We start from the raw sequence: 23,229 nt of genomic DNA, 5'->3' as shown, positions 1-23,229 counted from the left end.
ATCAGTTTTATTATATTCTCTTGGTTAGAAGTGAGTCATGGGGTCCGGCCCTCACTCAAAGGGAGGGGTTTACACCAGGACACGAGCACAGGAGCCAGAGAGTATTGGGAGCCATTTGAGAGGCTGCCTCCCACAGCGTGTCACTTGGCTTCCTCAGCTACGAGGCCCTGAAACTTGATCCAACCGCTGTTTCCTCAATAAGGAAGCACTGGATTGTGTTCAATATGTTAATTTCATGGGCTTAGGCATATGTGCTGTAGTTTAATGCTCTTCTCACTTGTTCTTCCTCCCACCCACTCTTCAATTTCTCTTCTCCTTTTGCTCTTCCTTTCTTGCTTCCTCTGTCCTCCTGCTTCTACTTCTATGTCTACTTCTCTTTCAGGATCCCTATTACTCTCTCCTCTCTTCTCACGCTTTTACAGATACCTTCCTTTCAGAGTCTAAATTCTCTGTATCTGTTCCTGCTGCCATGGTCCTTGCTGCTCTTCCATCTGCTGTCAGGGACTCTGGCCAACCAGCAATTTTAGATGCTGGCTTTTAAGTTTCTAGAGACAGTGATTTAATTCAACTATTGGTTCTAGTCTTTCTACCAAGTTCTTCTGGGAGGATGACACCACGATGAAGTGAGACAAAGCGCTTCTTATAGAACACTGACAATCCTGTTTCAGAAGATGGGGGAGGAGCTCCCCTGCCTAGTTCTTCATGTGTAAGTCACATCTGAGTTATAGCTAGTGTCAAGTATTACGTGTTCTATGTTAAAATTTTTAAAAAGGTGAGATTACAGTGATGATAATGATGATGCAGGCCAAAGTTTACCATTATATCACAGATCTAAAATTGGTTGTTTCACCCTTGATGTCAGTGACTGTAACTTTACCTCTATTTCCAATATCTAGCATCATTTGAATGACTAAGTTGAATGCAGCATGAAAGCAGAACTAAGTACATTGGATAGGTTGGCTATTTCAGCCACTAAAGATATGATAGTAAGTCTTTTCACTAATTCTCCTGTGAAATTCACAGACAATATCAGTGGTATCTCTATTTCTGTTTTTCAACCATAGAAGATACTATCAAAGAAACAGACTAATTTGACCTATCAGGAAACATATTGACACATGGTAATGATGTACAATAACTAGCCTGCTTTGATCTCAGATGACTGATAGTGATTCCATTGCCTTTTTTTAATATTAGACAAAAATGCTTGGGGTAAATATGATTAAAATATGTTCAGCTCAATGGCATGTATATTAAGCTTTTTGGCAAATACCATCCCATTTTATTGCAGGACCCACTGCTAGAAAACATCAAAAGTAGAAGTCAAATCATTTGAAGAATAGTTGTTTAGTGAGTTAGAATGAATAAAGTCTTTAGTGAGTGCTGGCATAAAATTCTGTCCTAGTTTGTTGCTTGCTATGCCCTATTCTCCATCTGGGATGCCCCAGGCTCTCTTTTTGAGGACACTTGACCTACCAGTCATATTTCAGAAACTACTGATTTGGTGCTTGCTGATTGAGTTTAGACTCTGAGGAGTCCAGTAGCTGGATTACATACAGACTAATGATCCATCAGATGCTAAAGGCAAAAGCTTAAAGTGCACTAGTGAATTAAGCCACAGCATTGTCAGAAAGGAAGAATTTATTATGTCATTAAACTTGATTCAATAAGTTTTGCTTCTTTAGATACACTGCACTGAGGGAAAAGTGAGAAGTTAATTTTAAATAAGTGTTACCATTTTTCTTCCACTTTCCCAGGTAAAGGATATTCATGTGAAATTAAGAGACAGAGCATCTCTTTGGGATTAAAAGAAAACCATTAAAAGGAATGATAAATTGTAAAAATTCGGCATAACTGCCTAGCCAGGCATGTAATTCAGAGACTATGTGTTCCAGTTAGCAAATACAGAGGAAAACTAGGCTTGCCCAGTTTAATAATATCCTGGGTGAAGGTTTTGGAGCCTTATGTGAAATCTCAGAGGTTCATTGATACAAAGATTAAAAAGATGTCACCAACAATCATGATTGATATTTGTATTTTAATGTGAAACTTAGAATGTGCATAAAATAAAAATCAAAATGGAGGTTTTTCTGCTTCAAATCTAGGAATTATTATATGATGAATTTTCTTTAAAGATAACTATAAACCTAAAAATGCAGAATGTTTGGTGTTAAATCTTTCTACATGTACCTCATGGTTGCTGTAGAGTAAGAAAGAAGATGTTTATAAATGGTAACTTTGGCCCTCACCCTGTTGATGAACAACTTAATATGTTATCCCTCTTAGTATTTTTTTTGTTTGTTCTACTTAATACTTTTGGTTGAATACTGTAATCAATACACAATTATTCTTAAGTGCTGAAACTTAACTGAAAAGTGATCACTGTTAAATATAAGAGTGGGAATAAGAGAGGGAAGAGATGTGCAATTCGGGACATGCTCAAGCTGACTTACCTCAAACGGTAGAGTTAGAAACATACCAGGGGATTCGAATTCAATCCCATCGAGGTGGCATGTACCAATGCCATCTCACTAGTCCCAGTGATCAATTTCTGTTCACAATTGATCATAATGATAGGACTAAGAGCCAAAGGGATCACCTAAACAAGAATAGTGTCTGCAAATACTAGCTGATAGAATCAAAAAGGGAGAGAATGATCCAACATGGGAAGTGAGATACACAGCAGACCCATAGAATGGCAGATGTCCTAAACAGCACTCTGGCCTCAGAATCAGCCCTTAAGGCATGCGGATCCGGCTGAAAAGCCCATGAGAGTATTTCAGGCATGGAAAGCCAAGACACTCTGGGGAAAAAAACAAAAACAAACAAACAAAAAAAACCTAAATGAAAGATCTCCGCAAGTGAGATCCTAGTGGAAAGAATGGGTCATCAAAGAAGGAGGTACCTTTCTCTGAAGGGAGGAGAGAACTTCCACTTTGACCATGGCCTTGTCTAAATATGATCAGAGTCGGTGAACTCAGGGGTCTTCCATAGCCTTGGCAGCTCATGACAAGAGCCTAGGGTGATTACTGATGCCATAAACAAGAGTGTCAATTTGTAAAGTCAACAACAGGAGTCACTGTGCACTTACTCCTCATATAGGATCTTTGTCCTTAGTGTGCTGTACATTGAGATTTAATGCTATAACTAGTACTCAAACAGTATTTTTCACTTTATGTTTCTGTGTGGGAGCAAACTGTTGAAATCTTTACTTAATGTATGCTAAACTGATCTTCTGTATATAAAGAGAATCGAAAATGAATCTTGATGTGAATGGAAGGGGAGAGGGAGTGAATAAGGGGAGGGTTGCGGGTGGGAGGGACGTTATAGGGGGAAGCCATTGTAATCCATAAGCTGTACTTTGGAAATTTATATTCATCAAATAAAAGTTAAAAAAAAAAAGATATCTTTAACTGGGGAAATTGCAGAGTGCTTGGATCTTTGGTCATTATCAGTCAATATAATCTGATAATTCTCTGAAGAATTTCTAAAATAGATCTCAGCATTATAGAAATATATGGTAACAAAAATAGACTTTTTATCATTTCTATAGCATCACTCTCAATAATGGAGAGAATTTCAGTGTTTGTATTTTAGGTAGTAAAATATATTTTCTTTTTAAAAATTTTTAAAAGAGATTTATTTATTTACTTGAAAGGGAGTTAGGGGGAAGAAAGACAGAGGGGGAAATTAAAAGAGAGAGAGATCAACTATCTTCTAGTTCATTCCCTAAATGGTCACAATAGTTGAGACTGGGCCAAGCCAAAGCTAGGAGCCAGAAACTGGATCCAGATCTCCCACATGGGTGAAGGAGCCCAAGTATCTGGGCCATCCTCTGTTGCCTTCCATGGTGCATTAGCAGGGAGCTGTATCAGAAGTAGGGTAGTTTGGACTTGAGGTGGTTCTCATATGGGATGCTGGTGTTGCAGGCAGTGGCTTAGTCTGTTGCACCATATTGCCAGCCCCCAAATATATTTTCTACTGGTAATGATTATGTAGTGGGATAACAGAAAGAGTTCATTGTTTTACATGAACAAATTCTGTAGCAATGACATATATCAAATAAAAGAAAACTCTGAGATAGGTCTGTGTCCAAGGGACTACACATTATCATTTCATTAGAGTTCTCCCTTATCTCAAGACATGCAATATCCCATGCTCAAGATCAACACAGTAACAATAAGCAAGAAAGCACTTTTCTTTCTTTCCTCTACAGAGTGCAAAAAGGTGATGGCTGTTTCAAAGTTTGAATAACAGGTGCTGATGTTCTGGTGCAGCAAATGAAGATGCCACCTGCAATGGCTGGTTTCCCATCGAGTCCTGTCTGCTCCACTCCTGAACCAGCATCCTGCTAATGCTCCTGGGAGGAAAGAGGAAGATAGTCCAAGTACTTGGGGCCCTGCCACCCACTCAGGAAACCCAGATGGATATCTGGGTTCCTGGATTCAGCCTGGACCAGCCACATACATTGTAGCCTTTTGGGGAGTGAACCAGCAGATGCAAGATCTGTCTCTGTGTCCTTCTGCCTTTCAAATAAATAAATAAATATGTAAATATTTTCAAAAAAAGTCTTAAAGAGTAGCTTTGAGGCCATCCTGATTAGAAAATTTCCATTTCTCTCTTTCATCCTTCTTTGCTTCCCTGCCTCCCTTCCTGCCTTCAGTCTTCTATTTCTTTCTCCGTCTGGAGTCATAAATTCATTTTTATTTTATTACTGAAATTATTTTAATCTTGGACCATTACCAGGAATAACAGACCAAAAAAATCCCTCCTTCCAGTTACTCAATATGCTTACTAATGCAAACAAGCAAGCTACATACACATAAAACTAGCTTTTACTTTTGTTGTTCCCAAGTTTCAAAGCAAGACAACACCTTGGGAGGAAAGAAAGATTGAGATAGAAAATTTATCTGCCCTCTGTGGAGCTGTGATTTTTCTCAAAAGACCTCCCAACACCCCCATAATTCGAGGATGAGCATCTGGCTTGATTTCTCTGTCAATTTCTTCTTTGCCAAAAAAAGGAGGTTATAAAGAGAGAAATGTCACAGACCAAGGTCACCACAGCTGCCCATAGAGATTTCCAAGAACCACTGCATGCCCACTAGGGAGTATGAAAAAGGAAAATAATTTCCACTCATAAATACCATTTCAAACATCCTAATCTATGAGGATTACTATAAAAAATGTGCATACATTTCAGTTTTTTTTTCCACACAAAACAAGTGTATCTTTTAATTCTACTTTTCCATGAACTTTCTAAAGTACTCTCATATTAGAGAAACTAGGTTTGTATCCATACCTTTGAAATTATGGTCTTTATACCTTCCTCATTGAGTTTATTATTGGAAGTAATTGAGCAAGTGCAGGTAAGTTCCTAGAGTGGTGCAGAAGATATAGGAAAACATTCTGTATTCTTTCTTTCTCTCCTTTTTCAGTGATTCTCAAATTTTAATGTTAGTTAGAATTACCTGAGGGTCTTGTTAAACTGTCCACACAGACCTAGCAGGTCTCAGGTGGCCTCTGAGATGCTAGATTTGGAACAAACAACCAGGTGATGTTAGTACTGCTAATTTGAAGGTCCCAGCATGAGAAGCAAAGATTAAGGTAGTTCCTTAACTGGTTATTTAGTTACAACTGTGCCATCCAGTCTGTGAGGTTTTAGTTTTGACTAAACATGAGGTTTTAGTTTTGGTTATTGTTGCTATTGGTCAAGAGGCCTATGTAAGAAGAGTTGCATAGTATTATTTTATGTGGTTCTTTCCCGTAAATTCTCTTGCAGTTTCCTATGATTGCTATCTGACAAGGCTTAGGAATCATTGTAAAGTGCAACCCATAATTGAAATTCTGTTGCAGCATCGCTCCAACCTTCCAGGAGATTCCTATGTACCTTCAGGGGATCACCAGGTTATTTTTAGAAATGGATGTTTTGCTGTGGAAGACAGTATGACGATATCTCATAAATCTTAATATAGACCTTCAATATATGACCCAGCCATCCCATCCCTGGGGATATACCCAATGGAAATGAAATTAGTATATGAAAGAGTTATTTGTACCTCCATGTTTATTGCAGCTCAGTTCACAATAGATAAGTATGGAATCAACCTAAATGTCCATCAACTGAAGATTGGATAAAGAAATTATGAAATATGTACACAATGGAATGCCACACAGCAGTAAAAAAAATAATGAAATCCTGTCTTTTGCAACAAAATGGATGAAACTGGACAACATCATACTTAGTGAAACAAGCCTGTCCCAAAATGACAAGTACCATATGTTCTCGCTGATCTGTGGTAATTGATAGAGCATCTTAAAGGTAATCTATGGAAGTGAAATTGATACTTTGAGATGCCATGACTTTGAACAGCCCTTGTCTCAACTGTTGAGTAGCAGTTTTTTTTTCCATACTATTTGTTGAACTCTGTACTTAGTATAGAGTTAATCTTATGTGTAAAAAGTTAATTGAAAATAGATCTTAGTAAAAAATAGGAATGGGAATAGAAGAGGGAGGGGGAAGATGAGTGGGAGTGTGGGTGGGTGGTTGGATAGGGTAGGAAGAATCACTATGTTCCTAAAGTTGTATTTATGAAGTGCATGACGTTTGTATACCTTAAATAAAAGATTTCTGGAGGAAAAAAAAATAGAAATGGATGTTTTGGAGGAGTAACAATTAATTTCGTTAATTCAAAAATTATATCTGTGTTGGTAAAAAGAATTTTCCTGAGGAAGCCTAATTGTCCTGTCTGTGGGGGCGCTAAGAAAGACTTCAGTCCAGGAAAGGCATTATGTGAGATCCAGGTGTTCTTCATGGTCAGCAGCAGGTAGCTGCTGAAATACTGTTTGCATAGCTACTCATCCCGTTACAAAGTTTAATCTTGACCAGTGATGCCTGAACTGGCCAATTCATGATTTTCATGGTTGCGCACATTATGCATGAGGCTTTTCTCTCCTTCCAGAGTTTTCATCCACTTTTGTTGCTGTGTTACACATATCTCTAGATTTCAATAGAACTTAGGATTCTTACTATTTTTTAAAACATTTTATTGAAATACAGTATACATTCAAAGAAACGCATACAAGTACAAATGGGTAATTTTTCCCTTTGATCACACTCATAACCAACACCCACTGTGCCAATTGCCTCTTTGTTAATTGTTTCCTTTGTTGTGCAGAAGGTTCTTAGTGTGATGTAATTCCATTTGTCTTTTTTTGTTTTTATGACTTGTGCTTCTAGGGTCTTACACAAAAATTCTTTGCCTAGCCCAATATCTTACAGTGTTTCCTCTAAATTTTATTCTAGCAATTTGATGGTTTCAGGTCTTAAGTTTAGATTGTTGATCTATTGTGATTTGATTTTTGTATTTGATGTAGGGTTTGGGTCTTGTTTCAAACTTTTGCATATGGAAATCCAATTTTCACACCATTTGTTGAAGAGCCTGTCCTTTCTCCAGGGAATGATTTTTGCTCATTTGTCAAAGATTAGTTGATTATAGCTGTGTGTATTATTTTCTGGGATTTCTATTCTGTTCCGTTGGTCTACAAGTCTATTTTTGTGTCAGTGCCAGGCTGTTTTGATTATAACTGCCCTGTAGTATGACTTGAAATCTAGAATTGTGATATCTTCACCTTTGTTTTCGTTGTTTGATTGCTTTGGCTATTCTGAGTTTTGTGTTACCATATGAACTTTAGTATTGCTTTTTTCTAGATCCGTGAAGAGTGGCATTGGAATTTTGATTGGGATTACATTAATTTTATAAATTATTTTGAGTATATGGACATTTTGATTCCTGCTGTATATTTTTCTCTTTGACTCAATTCTTTTTATCCTCAGCCTGATTGGTTTGGTTGCTAACACAAATTCAATTTAATTTGAAAAAAAAAAAAAAAACAACACAGCTTGTGGAACAATAGTATTGAGTGGTCTGATCCTGTGTCTCTAGTGTACAGTGACCACAGGGACAGTCCAGATGGGAATTAAGATTTTGGTAAGACAAACTATCATTGCAAAGATGAAGAGAAAAAATTACCAGCAGCTCTACTATCTCATTTCCTGTCATATTCTTATATTTATTTTAAATATATTACTCTGTGGCCAATCTGCATATTATTTAACTAGTTCAAATGACTAAGGTAGAGATATAGATTATACTCTTAGATAATAAGATTATAATTTTATAATTTATCTTTTAATATATCTTATAGATTGTACTCTTATAGAGTATATAGATTATACTCTTATCTATGAATTTTGTATCAGCTCATCTGTTCAGGGATGTGTATCAAATACTTTCAGAGGATTGTTGTGAGTAAAGAAACGATTTCAATGAAGACATATTCTGAATGTAATGAATTCGCATATTTCATGCATTGGCGACAATTGGTAACCCTCACCCATTTAGAGTTTTGACTTCTAGCTCAGTATCTGGTGTCCTGGCTAACATTATGTAAGAAACATTGCATTCCCATGTAAGTGGGAATGGAATAAAGATTGCTCTCAAATTAGCATGGTACCTTATGGATATGAAGATGATCTTTTTCAAAAAACTTACAAAGTTAGACACAAAGATGGAGACATTGTAATTCTACCTATTTGTCCTGGAGGCAAAGAGCTCTCTATCAGAACTATATTAGAGGCCGGCGCTGTGGCTCACTAGGCTAATCCTCCGCCTTGCGGCGCCGGCACACCGGGTTCTGTCCCGGTTGCCCCTCTTCCAGGCCAGCTCTCTGCTGTGGCCAGGGAGTGCAGTGGAGGATGGCCCAAGTGCTTGGGCCCTGCACCCCATGGGAGACCAGGAGAAGTACCTGGCTCCTGCCATCGGATCAGCACGGTGCGCCAGCCGCAGCGCACCGGCCGCGGCGGCCATTGGAGGGTGAACCAACGGCAAAGGAAGACCTTTCTCTCTGTCTCTCTCACTGTCCACTCTGCCTGTCCAAAAAAAAAAAAAAAAAAAAAAAAAAAAAAGAACTATATTAGAACAGCAAACAAAAATGGCCTTGATGTGGCCTAGAGTAATTAATTCAGTTTAAATTTATTTAGTTTTAGGAGATTACAATATATATGACACAGTTTGCATATATTTATATAAGAATTATTTTTAAAATTTGGTAATACTGGTTTACTTTTTATAAAGGAGACCATATTTTTCGTGATTCTGCCACATAAATCAAGTATGAATGTGATTCTAACTTGGATTTTTCTGTCAATCTAGATAGAGGAATAAATTGAGTGAGAGAGGCTTAGGAGCTTGGATTTCATGGATGCTTTAACTTTTATTTATATGAAAACTTACGTGGAAATATAAATCTTAATTTTTATCCTTAAATACGAACCAAAATGGAGCTGGGGAGGAGTTCTGACTCAAAGTTGGAATGTGCAAGTTCCACATGTCTGCAAAACTGACAAGATCCGTGAGTTAATGTTTATCCTGCACCTTGATACCTGCAGATGAAAGGTACTACAGGAATACCAAGCACTGTGACTCTGTGGAATTTTCAATCTTCATAATTTGCTAATAGCCAACTACTCAGAGGTTTGATGGAAAGGTGCCTCCTTGTGCAGGAACACAAAAGCATTGGCTTATGCTGATGACCACATTTACTAGTAAAATGTGTTTTACTAATAAAACCTGCTTCCTTTCTCAGGCTTTATCCAAATTTTTATATTACCTGTGGCATAGACAAATTTTTCTCATTTAAAGCATTTTGTCAGAAACTTTAGGTCTGAATAGCCAGAGTAAAAAATCTATTTGTAGTCTTCTCAGATGAATTCTATACTTTGAGCATAAACCATCTGGTGTTGGTCACATTAAACTTGAGGTTTGGTTTTGAGAATAGTATTTGACTCAGTGGTAATTACCGCTCTGAGCTGGGTCCCTAAGGGATACACTATGCCTTTCTTAGCACCTTTGCAAGAAGAGACAAGGAAAGACAGCTCAAAAGAGTCTTCACTGGCTGGTGTTGTTGGGAACGAAATGCTGATTGATACATTCATTTGTTTAACTGGAAGATAACCTGTAACATACAACACTATTAAGAGGGTAAAATGGTTTGGAATAAACCTTCCTTACTTTTAGAACAACTATTTTCTTTATGTTCTATGATACGTGTTTAGAAACCCAGCATTTTAGGGGGCCAGCGCCGTGGCTCACTTGGTTAATCCTCCACCTGTGGCACCACATCCCATATGGGCACCTGGTTCTGGTCCTGGTTGCTCCTCTTTCAGCCCATCTCTCTGCTGTGGCCTGGGAGTGCAGTGGAGGAAGGTCCAGGTGCTTGGGCTCCTGCACCTGTATGAGAGACCAGGAAGAAGTACCTGGCTCCTGGCTTTGGATCAGCGCAGTGTTGGCCATTGCGGCCATTTGGGGAGTGAACCAATGGAAGGAAGACCTTTCTCTCTGTCTCTCCCTCTCCTTGTCTATAATTCTACAAGCCAAATTAAAAAAAAAAACCAACATTTTAATGTATACAAGTCAACAATGAGGAAAAAAGCTCAACAATGAGGAAAAAAATTTTGATTTTTGAATTTTGATAACTCTCATTATAAGAAGATGTAGAATTACCTAATGACTTCATAATTCAAAAGGGAACTAGTACCATACACTCACTATACCCATACTCATTCATACCCAGTCTCAGACACATGCACATCTCTCTCTCTCTCTCTCTCTCACACACACACACACACACACACACATTCACAAATGTATTGGTTCATGTCCCATCTTCATATAGAAACCAAATCTGAAAATTCTCATGAGAAATGATGAATTTCTGGAAAGTTAGATTAGAAATGTAATGAACTGATAAGTAATCAGCACGTTCATTCATCACACTTGGATGAAGAGGCTAAAAGACTTACTCAAGATGTGAGTCCTAATTGCAATTGCATCTCTGTTGTGGTCTCTGCATTCCTCTTTCATCCTATCAAGAAACCAAATTATTTTTCTTTCAGACAAAAGAGTTTTTGTCCATGGGGTCAAAATACAAAAGGTAGATCAAAAATCAGGAGGAGTAATTGCACTATTCATAAGTATAACAAGTTAAGCTAGCAAGTATCTATGGCAACTATTGCTCCATTTTCCCCCATCCCTCCTGCACAAATTCAGTTCTTGTTGCCTGTGCTTTACAGTAGCCCCCAGATCACTATCCTCTCAGAGTATAATTTTTGAAGTCTAGTTTTTCCTTTCTCCTTGAATATTTTTTGTTCACAATATTTAAACATGGAGCTGTTGGTCTTTTAGGCCATGATCTGCAATTTTGTCTCTGAATCTCTTAACATTGCAATGTAGTTGTTGAAGCTTGGAGTTTCCCAGGTGGTAGTTATTAACTGATGTGTCATGGTTCATGGTGAACAAGCTAGGTCAACAAACTTGTTTTTCATCATGGCTGGTTTTAATTTGAAAGGGAGTTTGTTACCTATTTGATAATGCTTCACTGAAGTTCACCTATTTCAGGTAGATTAATAGCTTGTTCGGGGATGAGGAACCCAGAGGCCCTGTTGTAACTGTGTGCTGTAGGTTCAAGGTTCAAACTCCAGAAAATGTAAGCATTCCTTGTTTTTCTCCTACCTATTTGTCTGTGCATGCTTTGGTGAACTTTTATACTTGGTAACACTTGAACAATCACAGGTTTGGGATCTTATGGTAATATTAGGAACTGTGTTATATAATTAAGAAAGATGCTTTGGTAGTACTTTCCAGTTTGGAAGGCTTTTCAATTTTGAAGAACATTCAGTTGTTTTAAAATATTTATATCTATCTATCTATATTTCTCTATATTTATATGTAAATTCCTAATAATTTACCAAGAAAAATGTTAAAGTCAGTCTAAAATGGAGTATTAAATTCCAGTAAAGTCCAGACACTATAGAAAGGTGTTAGATTGAGGTAAATAGATGAGAAAAGGTTGGTCATGTTTGGGCCTAGTCATTGTGGTAACAGACCAATAATTCCTGAAATAGATGTCAACATAAATACATCTATAACACATTTTAAAATGTAATAACTTATTGGCAGAAAAATTCTCTTCTTCTAGAAATGGGAGTTCCACTGCATTGTTTTCTTTAAGCCATTGATGAAATGGATCACTAGGTACAAGATTTATCAACGAGCTCTGTCCATCTCGGAGAGAAATATTCAACCTTATAACGTAATCCTTATGAATCTCAATGTAGCTGAACTCAGATTTTGCTCCTGAAGCATTTAAATTCAACTCTACTATTTGAAGATTACACCACAATGGAAATATTAATGATGTCTCTGGACTGAAAGCAGCTGGGCAATCTCTTAAACTGATAGGTTTCTAAAGAAACTTATTTCAAATAAGGATCTGATATTTGGATCTTCTCACCAGACTGAAATGTAGTTTACCTACATAGATTGGCTATCTAGGAGCTTGTAAACAAATTCATAAATTTGTCATGCTGATTATAGTGTTGGCAAACACAATGGCTGATCATGTTATAAATGTTTATCAACACCCGCACTCACCCACCTGCTAAGAGGTGCTACGCTTTAATGAAATTGTTTGAATATCAAGGCTGGTTGCTAAGATACAATGTTCTTGTTACTAGGGATGTGATGCTTGCAGATTTCTGTTATCAAATAATGATTAGAGATGTGCTAACCTCAAGGTGCTCAGTGCATTGAAAGGTTTACTGAGCTACAAATTAGTAAACTGTCTGCTTGAGCAGGCACTGGCAGAAGAAACATTTGCCTCATCCATACATGACTGGCATTTTAAAAGAAGACAAGAGAGGACAGGGCATGTGGCCACAAATGATGGTCCTTGAAAGTTTGCCATGGAAGGGTTTTACTGACTTTATCACCCGGCATCACGTGTCTAGCCAGCTAGGGAATCAGGTAAAATCCATTGCAATCACTCCTTCTTTTCCTAAGGAAAATCCATTCTTCACATTTCCTATTAATTGATTGTTATGGAATTATTGACATGACACATATCACGATTTTTCTTGAGAAATAAAATGAAGTCTAATCCTACAGAATAAAAATGTGTTTTAACATGAATGCATTTTAACATGATACCAGATTTAAGAGACCTATTGGTATAAATGTCATATTTAGCATGATGAGTTCGGCAAAGAATGATGTTTTGGAATACTGAAATTTTAATCCTTCAGAATATTTCATATGATGTCAAATATCAACATGTAAGTGCCAACATGTTTCTCTTTATTTTCATCTTATCTCAGATAATAAAAATGGAGGTGGCCAAAGTCATCTTGTTCATATGGGTCTGGTTTTCCTTATTAAATTCAGATCTCAATAGCAATATTGCATGTATTCTGAAGACTGTGAACGACACTTTGACAATGAAAAAATTTACATGATTTTATGACAGTCTCTTTAATTCCCAAGTGCTCTACTCATGACTAGCAATATTTCAGAAGTGTGTGGGCAACTGTACATCTGGTGTCATGTATAATTTTTACTCTTGTTACTGTATAATAAATTTCAATTATTAGGATCACAGATCTGATGGATATTAAATTGACTCTTGAAAGTTTCTTTAATAAAAATTGAAGTTGTAGATATATTTTCATAATGCAAATGTTAAAATAAAATGATTTTCGGATCTAACAACTGGCGTTCCATTAATTCTGTTAATATTCCATTAATATCTGTTAATATTCCAAGAGCTGAGACCAAGTCTGGTTTTGCTCACCTTTATATGAGGGTACTATAAAATGTTCATGGAAAATGTGCATTACCTCTTAATTCCAGTTATCTGTGAACCTTTGAAATACTTGTCATCCAGAAGTGTAGCTGAACAAATGAGATGCCCTGTGGATGAATGAGTGCTATCTAGGGCCAGGAAAACTTTGCTAATATCCACAATAAATTGAGTTACATCATTCTTCCTTTTATTTTTTGAGAGCACAAAAAAGACGCAAAGGAAAATGTTACTTTAGCAGAATAGATTCTATATGTCCCAATTTTATAGATGAAGAAACCAAGGGATAAGATAATGAACTTCCAAGTGCCAAACCGAAAAAGTGCTTCAAAGCTGGATCTGAAACTCAGGTCTTTTGTAAGCCTCATCCTATTTCCAGAAACCTAAACTGCCTCTCAGATACTCTCAGAGTTGATTGGGGAAGATGAAGTTAATCGTGTCACAGACATGGATGAGAACACATTTAATTTCAGCAGACACTAGTGCTTATTATTACTTCTAAAGATTTATTTATTTACTTGAAAGCACAGTTACAGAGAGCAGGAGAGGAGAGGGAAAGAGGGAGGAGGAGAGGGAAAAAGAGCGAGGGAAAGGGGGAGAAAGAGAGAGGGAGGCAGAGAGAGAGAGGACTTCTATCTTCTGGTTCATTCCCCCAAAATGTACACAACAGCCAGGGCTGGGCCAGGCCAAAACTAGAAACCTGAAACTCCATCCATGTCTCCATGTGAGTAGCAGGGCCCAGACACTTGGGCCATTAGCAGGGATCTGGATCAGAACCGGAGCAGTCGGGCACAAACCTTGTACCCATATGGGATGCTGGTGTTCCTCTTGGTGGCTTACACTGTGCCACAATAGCGGCCCGAACACTGTGTATTTACTTTGTGTCAAACATACAGGCAAACCTGTGAAGGTAAAATAGAAATAATGACGTTGGCAAGAGAAATGTTCAGTTTCTTTGTGCACTGAAAGATCTCAAGGACCAAATATGAATTCCAGGGGAAACATGTTTAGCCAGAGAATGGAGAAGATCCTCAGTGCAGGTGAGGTTAGGAGAGCCATTTGAGAGGATTGGTGTTTGGGAGATATGGTTCTCTTACCAGTAAGGTAAAGACTTAAATTCTTGTTCTGCCGTATACTGGCTGTATGACTTGGCCAAATTTCTTAACATTTACAAGATCCTCTTGTTTCCATTATGATTTTCTCATGGATGACATTAGGTCAGGCAAGTAATGTGTTTAGCACATACTGAGCTGCAACAACAATGTTGGTTATTTCTAAGATACTTATTGATTGTGTGCTACACAATTGGAGCTTCTAATCACATTTGCTAGTCTAAACATGGTGTCAGAAACTTAAATTTTGCCTCTTTAATGACATACTTAACTTGTTTTTATTCTGTCCAAAGTTGGGTTCAATGAACAGATTCATATTTATTGATGAATACTAAAGAAGCATTGCAAAAACATTGCATTCTTATCGTAAGACATTTGTGCCTCAAATAGATTTATAAGCTAGCACTTGGTTAATAATAACCATACAGAGATAGGCATGTAAGTGTTGCTTGGTGGGTTGTGCTGTCCCGGTAGGAGTGACCAGAGCTGGGTAGGGTTCTCTGAAATGATTTGTTCTCCTCCTACTCCAAGAGTTCTTACAAGGCTTTAATGAGAAAATAAATTGAATGTCAAAAGTGGGATCCAAAGTCAAGGTAGTTCAAATTATAATGTTACACCTATTCCAAAGAGGAGGGAGTAAGCACACACATAATCCAACGCACATCCTGACATTCTCAGGACTATCATGCTTGCCAAAGACATTGTATGCACCTGTTTTTCTTGGAAATTAATTGTTCAGCACATCTCTCCACTTTCTTGCAATTCTTATTTTATCGCAACTCAAGACTATTTTTTTTCCTTTCGGTGTCACCTTAATGCTGTACTTGCAGAGTATTTTATCTTTAGTCTAAATAAGAATACTAAATATTTGGCCTACTCTCTCAGAAGCCAGCTTATCTAAGCCAAAATTTGCCTCTACTATCTAATTTTTAAGGCTACATTTTCAAATTACATCTTATCACTAGTTGGAAAATCACAAAATGAAATATTATAAAGATCATGAGGTTTTCTATTTAGGGAAAGCATCACATATACCAATAAATGCATTGTTCATATTTGGAGATGCCCCTAAATATAGATGTACCAAACTACCTACATATAACTCAGATCATGTCAAGGCACAAACCCCTCTCAGTGTGGGGTAGTGTGGGCATTTTGTTATCTACAACAGCTGTTGCTCCTTTTTGAGGGGGGAAAAACCTACTCCTGTTTAAATTTATGTTGCATTGAGCAAGTTGTATTGCTTGAGATTATATGTGGCTCAGCTGTGTCACGTGGCATGACCTGCTATAACCTGACTTAATGCAGTCCACATGTTGTACTGAATGACACACATTAAAACATTCCACTTCTCCACAGAACTATGGGAGCAGGTGATTTCTCTAAATGGCAGACACGCACATGCTTGCATTTTAAACCTCCAAGAGTTTAGCTAAAAATATCCTCAAAAGCCCACCCAAAACATTTCCCCTGGTTATTTTTGCAGATTGTTGGGTGACTGACAAAGAGAAGAGCGGGATGCACAAGAGAACGTTTTGCATTATTTGCATAATTTGATAGGATGGCATCTCCTTTAAAAAAATCTGCTTGGTGGAAATCATGAAAATATTTTGTATACTCAGAGTCCTAGGGATAGGACTCAATGATATGCTTATTAGCTTGCTGCTGTTTGCATCCCAGCAAGTTGATAATTGTATTTGTTATGAAGCTTAAACTTTAAAAAAATGTATTGCGTCCCAGCCAACAAGCCTCATCGGAATGCACACTATTTTTACCAATATTTTTATCTTTCCCATGTGAGAATGGGGAGTACCACTGGTCTTGAATTCACCTTGAAGTGTTTGACCGTCAGTGATAACATTTTTATATTGGACCACTGGTTCATCGAATGACCAAATAAATGAGCACCTTGTTAGCACAATTCGAGCAGTATTCTCCTTTGTTATTAAACAAATTGACCTAATGGGATTCTGATACACAGTCTCCTTAAGTGAGGCAATTAGCCAGGTGTGTGGCTTGGAAAAGAGATCCTCAGAGCCCAGGAAGCCAGCACGGGCCTGGGAGTCCAGCATGCTGTTCAAACTCCTGTTCCAGCACACCCTGGCTGCGTTACTCAGTGCGAGTCGTTGAGCCTCTCTGAACTTTTTCCTCTTCTTTGAAAGAAAATGATAATATTCCGTACTCCAGAAGGTCCATGTAAGGAGGAGATTAGCTAAATTAAGTGAAGTATTTCTAGAATGCTTGATAAAGTAGTATAGGAGATTTTCAAATCAAGGGAGCTGTCATTAGCTTTGTTAAGTTCAAGCAGAGAAAGGTAAAAACAACAACCCCTTTTCAAGTAAATTGAGTAAAATAAATAAACTGATTTACAAGATTCTCCAAATTCTCCATTGCTTCATTTTTATGGAAAGGTTTTGGGCCACTTTGCACGATTCATGTCCATTCTTCTGGATACATATTTTCTTTGTACTATTAGTTTGAGATGTTTCAATTCAATTTCCCTTCAAGTTTAAAGTATTACAAACAATTAAAGATTTTAAGAATAAATGTCATAAAAAGGCAAGAGATAAAATTTACTTACCTGAGATACTAATTTTCACTGTGTAACATACACATTTCATGTACTGTAATCAAGATCTTGAACAGTGGATTTTTTTAAGATAGAATGTCATGTTAGTTGACCCTTTCAAGAAAGGTAATGATTTTGCAGAAGAGTAAGTGTTAATAATTGAATAATGTACCAGTAGTTCCAAGGTATATCCACACTGGACAGAGCATAGGAGCAAATATAGCAAAAATGTAAATCTGGTGAGTTGAATTTGATTGCCATTTGACATAAAGTAAATATGAACTTGGAAAATGGCTCTATTTCATTTAAAGTTTAATTCTTTGCCTCTGAAGAATATGATAGAAGTAACTTAACAAGTGTAATTATGTCTTTGAAATGGAGTATCAGATTAGAGGTGATAGGGAGTGATTTTCAGTCATTCCCAAGGCCGTGACCTTATCTATTTTACCAATAATCCTTTTCTCCTGAGTAGATGACGTTCACATCTTCCTGGCTTTTCATAGTGTTCCTCCTTTTTCCTTTGATTTTTGTGGGACATTTTTCCTTTCAGTTAAAAATATCATTTTTTGCTTTTCTTCCATATTTAAGTTTCCTTAAAGTGGCTTTTTTTTAACATTCATATATAATGTTCTAAAGAATAAAACAGTTCATGCTCTCTATCTAGTATGACAAAACTGAAATTCAGCTTGTTTTTTGTTGACTCATAGTTGATGAGTAACTTTTTATTGAATGAATGAATGAATGAAACACTGAAATAAAGAAAGCAATTATGAAAGACACATGATTTTTAATAAATGTTTCATGCCATCATCAGTATTATACTTCTCACAGTTACTGTTGGTGCTGTTTTAATTTTGAGGTTTATCTGCAACATTCATTTTACATCAATATATATATATCTTTCCTAGATTGATAATAAACTTAAGAAAGTTTCCATTGAAAAGTTTCAAATTCATCTGCCACCTCCAATTCATGTGGACGACTTGAGTCAAGACTATAATATAATGAAAGACAAGATGGTTGGAGAGGTGGAACTGACCTTGACCTGAGTTTTACATGTGAACATATTATTTTACTCCCAGAGTGTTATGCACAGGTGGTAGTCTGGATTTCAGAATAGGGAACACTGTGATTTTCACCAATAAATCACATTTACAGAAACACATGTGTTAAATTATATCTGGGTGGGTGGGTAGCAGTTTGCTTTGGGAAACTGCCTGTAATTTGAAAAAAAAAAAAAAAAGCTTTCGGTGAGTGTCCGTATTTTACACACTTCATCTGCTGGGCATTATCAATGAAGTGGAAGACACAGAAGGTAGAATTGTTCCTGGATGAAAACTTAGATAAACCCAACAACAAAAGTACTTGGCTAGGGTGGAAATTTCTCTTTTTGGAAAGACAAGTTAAAATAAATGAGGATAAACAATCTATTTATGTATTATCTCTTTTATAGGTGAAAAAAGTGAGGTGTATTAAAATAATTTTACTTGCCCAAAATGGTGCACTTAGTTTCTGACATAAAATGCAAACGGAAGTCTCCTGACTCCCAGTTCAGAGAAATTTTCAGTATGTAACAATGTCTTTTAATTTATTATAATATAGTCCAATGATAACATTTTCAATAGCAATGAACCTTTTGTGCAACACTCATGATCCATCAACACTGAGAAGGATTGGGAAACTTAAGGAAAATGGAAATGTAAGAATTTATAATGTGACTAAGATTGTAACAATAATCTAGTAGACAAACAGTGTAAGAAAGAACATATCTCAAGCTAACTAATGCTTACAGAAACTAAATTGTGCAATTCACATTGAGAGAGGAAAAAACTGATGGGGAAGTGAGACTTCACGTAGAAAATGGCTTTGGAGGGGACAGTAATGTTCGTATAGTTAGGAAGAAAGAAGAACATTCAATTAGAGAGAAAAACCTGATGTGAAAGTTTGAATACTATAAATGGGCCGGTTGCAATGAAACTCACTTTTGGCTGGACAACACCTAGGGGTCTGGAAAAGGGAAAATTTGTTTTGATGTGTAAAGATAGATGAGGAAACAGCATGGTGGTTCGTTGGGACGAGAAGAGACTTAGAAGCAAGATGCGCCTGAGTTTGAAGCTGCATCCATCATTTAACAGCTGGACAACTCTGCATAAGTTACCGAAAGCTCTGAGCTTTAATTTCCTCACCTGTATAATAGACACAATACTGAAAACATTGTCAAGTAAGAAAACATCTAAACGTGCCAAGAGCTTCCCACATGATAACTGTGCAGACAGCATGCCACTGTACTTTTTTTCCCCTTGATTTTTCTATAACATGCAGTATGTAATCTAAGAAATATATATATCAACTATATATATGAAATATGTTCAGAAATATATATCGATTGTATATGACAAACCAGTCACTGTGTGGGTGCTGGGAATATCACAGAAACAATGCAGAGAACTGTTCAAGATCAGGACTATGTTCTGTACAGCAGTGTTGAAGAGTGAGAATGACTGGGCCAGAGAGCCAGAGAGAATACAACCTTCATCAAATCAGCATACTGTCCAAGTTAATAAAAACTAGTGTTGATGTGGATTTGTGGAGAGAAATAGTTGAGTGATCTTTTTTTTTTAGTCAAGAATTATCTGCAGGGCCGGCACCGCGGCTCACTAGGCTAATCCTCCGCCTAGTGGCGCCAGCACACCGGGTTCTAGTCCCGGTCGGGGCGCCGGATTCTGTCCCGGTTGCCCCTCTTCCAGGCCAGCTCTCTGCTGTGGCCAGGGAGTGCAGTGGAGGATGGCCCAAGTGCTTGGGCCCTGCACCCCATGGGAGACCAGGATAGGTACCTGGCTCCTGGCTCCTGCCATCGGATCATTGCGGTGCGCCGGCCGCAGCGCGCTGGCCACGGTGGCCATTGGAGGGTGAACCAACGGCAAAGGAAGACCTTTCTCTCTCTCTCTCTCACTGTCCACTCTGCCTGTCAAAAGAAAAAAAAAAAGAATTATCTGCAGAGCATGGCACAAGCAGTTAGCCAAGATCTATATGCCGAGTATGACAAATGCATCCTAAAGGTGAAGTTTAATGATTCCAAGTACATGGGTTACTTTTATGGGATAGTTAGCTTTATGGACACTTTTAAAGTCTATGAGGTATAATCTACGAGTATTCTTCAGTTGCTATACCAGTTCTTGCTTCTTGCTAACTAGAAAAGTGTTCATAAGGAGAAGCAATTATGAAAAGGGTCCTATCTGCCTCTGAAATTTATCTAGGTAACTCATATAGAAAAACATTACTTCAAGTAAAATGAGTTGTGATATTGGGACGAGATTTAGGTGAGTAATTCGGTTTCTGTAATTCCATACATTAACCTAGCCTTTTTCTTTCAGCTTATCAGTATCAGTTTTATTATCAATGTCTGTTCTATGGTGAAAATTACTGCAAGCATGCATTGACCGTATCATTAATTTTGTTTAAGGATTTTGGTAGGTTGTTATGTGCATGAAACTTTTCCATGGGTCTTGAAAACAACAACTTCTCGGAACTTTCAGTCATTCTCAGCAACAGTTGTGAACCTAGATTCTTCTTTTTTTTTAGTTTTTTGACAGGCAGAGTGGACAGTGAGAAAGAGAGACAGAGAGAAAGGTCTTCCTTTTGCCATTGGTTCACCCTCCAATGGCCGCCGCGGTCGGCGCGCTGCGGCCGGCGCACCGTGCTGATCCGATGGCAGGAGCCAGGTGCTTCTCCTGGTCTCCCATGGGGTGCAGGGCCCAAGCACTTGGGCCATCCTCCACTGCACTCCCTGGCCACAGCAGAGAGCTGGCCTGGAAGAGGGGCAACCGGGAAAGAATCCGGCACCCTGACCGGGACTAGAACCCGGTGTGCCGGCCAGATTCTTCTTCTTCTTTTTTTTTTTTTTTTAAGATTTATTTTATTTATTTGAAAGAGTTACAGAGAAAGGTAGAGACAGAGAGAGAGGTCTTCCATCTGCTAGTTCACTCCCCAGATGGCTGCAACGGCCGGAGCTGCGCCAATCTGAAGCCAGGAGCCAGGAGCCAGGAGCCTCTTCCTGGTCTCCCATGCGGGTAAAGGGGCCCAAGGACTTGGGTCATCTTCTGCTATCCCAGGACATAGCAGAGAGCTGGATAGGAAAGGAGCAGCCGGGACTAGAACCAGCGCCCATATGGGATGCTGGTGCTTCAGGCCAGGGCTTTAACCCACTGTGCCACAGTGCTGGCCCCAAGACCTAAATTCTTATAGACCAAGAATTATTATATAATCTTTCTCCTTTTTATTTGGAACTATGGAAATATCTGTACTCAGACCACCAGAGAGGTATTAATGTAGTCCTGTCAGATGGGTTTCTTATATCAAAAGACCAAACTTTGGAGGTGGGAATTTGGTCTACCAGTTAGGATACCTACACTGGGCATCCAAGAAAGTAGTCCTGGCTTTGACTCCTGATTCTAGCTGTCTGCTAATGCAGACTTTGGAAGGCAGAAGATGATGCCTAAAGTGGTTGGATCTCTGCCACCAATATGGGAGACCTGGGTTCGGTTCTTGATTCCTGGCTTTGGTTTATCACAGCCCAAAATTTGGGGAGTGAACCAGTGGATGGGAATTCTTTTTCTGCCCATCTGCCACTCAAATTTTTAAAAATGTTGAAATTCAACAAACATATAAATGAAACTTCTTTTGAAGAATATGAGAATTAAGATTAAAAGAGAAGTAAATCAAAACCAGAAAGGATAACTACAATTAAGGAAAAAAAACCTTAAAATGGCCAATTTCTTTTATTCTTACTATTCAATTTTCCCAATTTTTTTGGTAACACATGTATCCCTGCAGGTGAGGCACCTCTGAGTGGATGTCTTTTTTGCTCTGTTCTCTCTCTTTCTGTATGTATATATCTATATATATCTATATATAAATATCTCCAGAAGTTACTGTGACTCTGTGTTTGATAATCTGCTATAATGGCATTCTTGTGGTAAGGCTCTTTCCCTTGATGGAAAGTAATGAGACCACGTTTGTTCCTTTTTCACTTTTGATTTGGAAGATGCAGATGCAGGTGTTCCTGAGACTCCTTCTCACTGGCTCTGTATTTCAAAGCAGTCTATCAAATTTAAGTATCAATTTTTCAATTTTGTTAAAATGATTTTGACATTCAAATGCGTGGCAAACACTTATATCTTGTCTTATCAAAGATTTAATTTTTTTAAAAAGGACCTTATTGGTGTAAAAATATAAAGAAGCAAATATATTAATGGGTTAAAATTGTACTTTGTTATTTTTTCTTTTACGATTGTGTACAGTGATAATTCCTGGATTTCAGAGAGAAGAATCTTTCCTTTTTTATTTTATATATTTTTCTTGCTTGCTGGTGTTGTTTATTTACTTACTTGAGATGCAGAGAGATGGAGAAGGAGAGGAAGAGTGAGATGGAGAAGGTGAGGGAGAAGGAGAGGGAGAGGGAGAGGGAGAGGGAGAGGGAGAGGGAGAGGGAGAGGGAGAGGGAGAGGGAGAGGGAGAGGGAGAGGGAGAGGGAGAGGGAGAGGGAGAGGGAGAGGGAGAGGGAGAGGGAGAGGGAGAGGGAGAGGGAGAGGGAGAGGGAGAGGGAGAGGGAGAAGGAGAAGGAGAAGGAGAAGGAGAAGGAGAAGGAGAAGGAGAAGGAGAAGGAGAAGGAGAAGGAGAAGGAGAAGGAGAAGGAGAAGGAGAAGGAGAGAGAGAGTCTCCACCAGCCATTTCCCTACCCAAATACCCACAAAGGGCAGGACTGAGCCAACAGTAAGCCCTGAGCTAGGAACTTCATACAGATCTCCTACATGGGTGGCAGAAACCTAGTTACTTGAGCCATCACTGGGGCAT

General features: G+C 38.1%; 1 long non-coding RNA gene across 1 annotated transcript; it reads left to right on the top strand.

The window, feature by feature from the left end:
* The first annotated feature begins 313 nt into the window (after window positions 1-313).
* Window positions 314-4,568, top strand: LOC138849001 (uncharacterized). The gene is made up of 2 exons (XR_011387301.2): window positions 314-706; window positions 4,217-4,568. It is a non-coding gene; the product is annotated as an uncharacterized LOC138849001 (long non-coding RNA).
* The last annotated feature ends 18,661 nt before the right edge of the window (window positions 4,569-23,229 follow it).

This window comes from Oryctolagus cuniculus, chromosome 3 (assembly GCF_051225735.1).
Source record: "Oryctolagus cuniculus isolate XC-2025 breed Fujian yellow rabbit chromosome 3, ASM5122573v1, whole genome shotgun sequence".
NCBI lineage: Eukaryota > Metazoa > Chordata > Mammalia > Lagomorpha > Leporidae > Oryctolagus > Oryctolagus cuniculus.
Note: the sequence above shows the minus strand (reverse complement) of the source record. Positions and strands in the feature narration are given on the sequence as shown.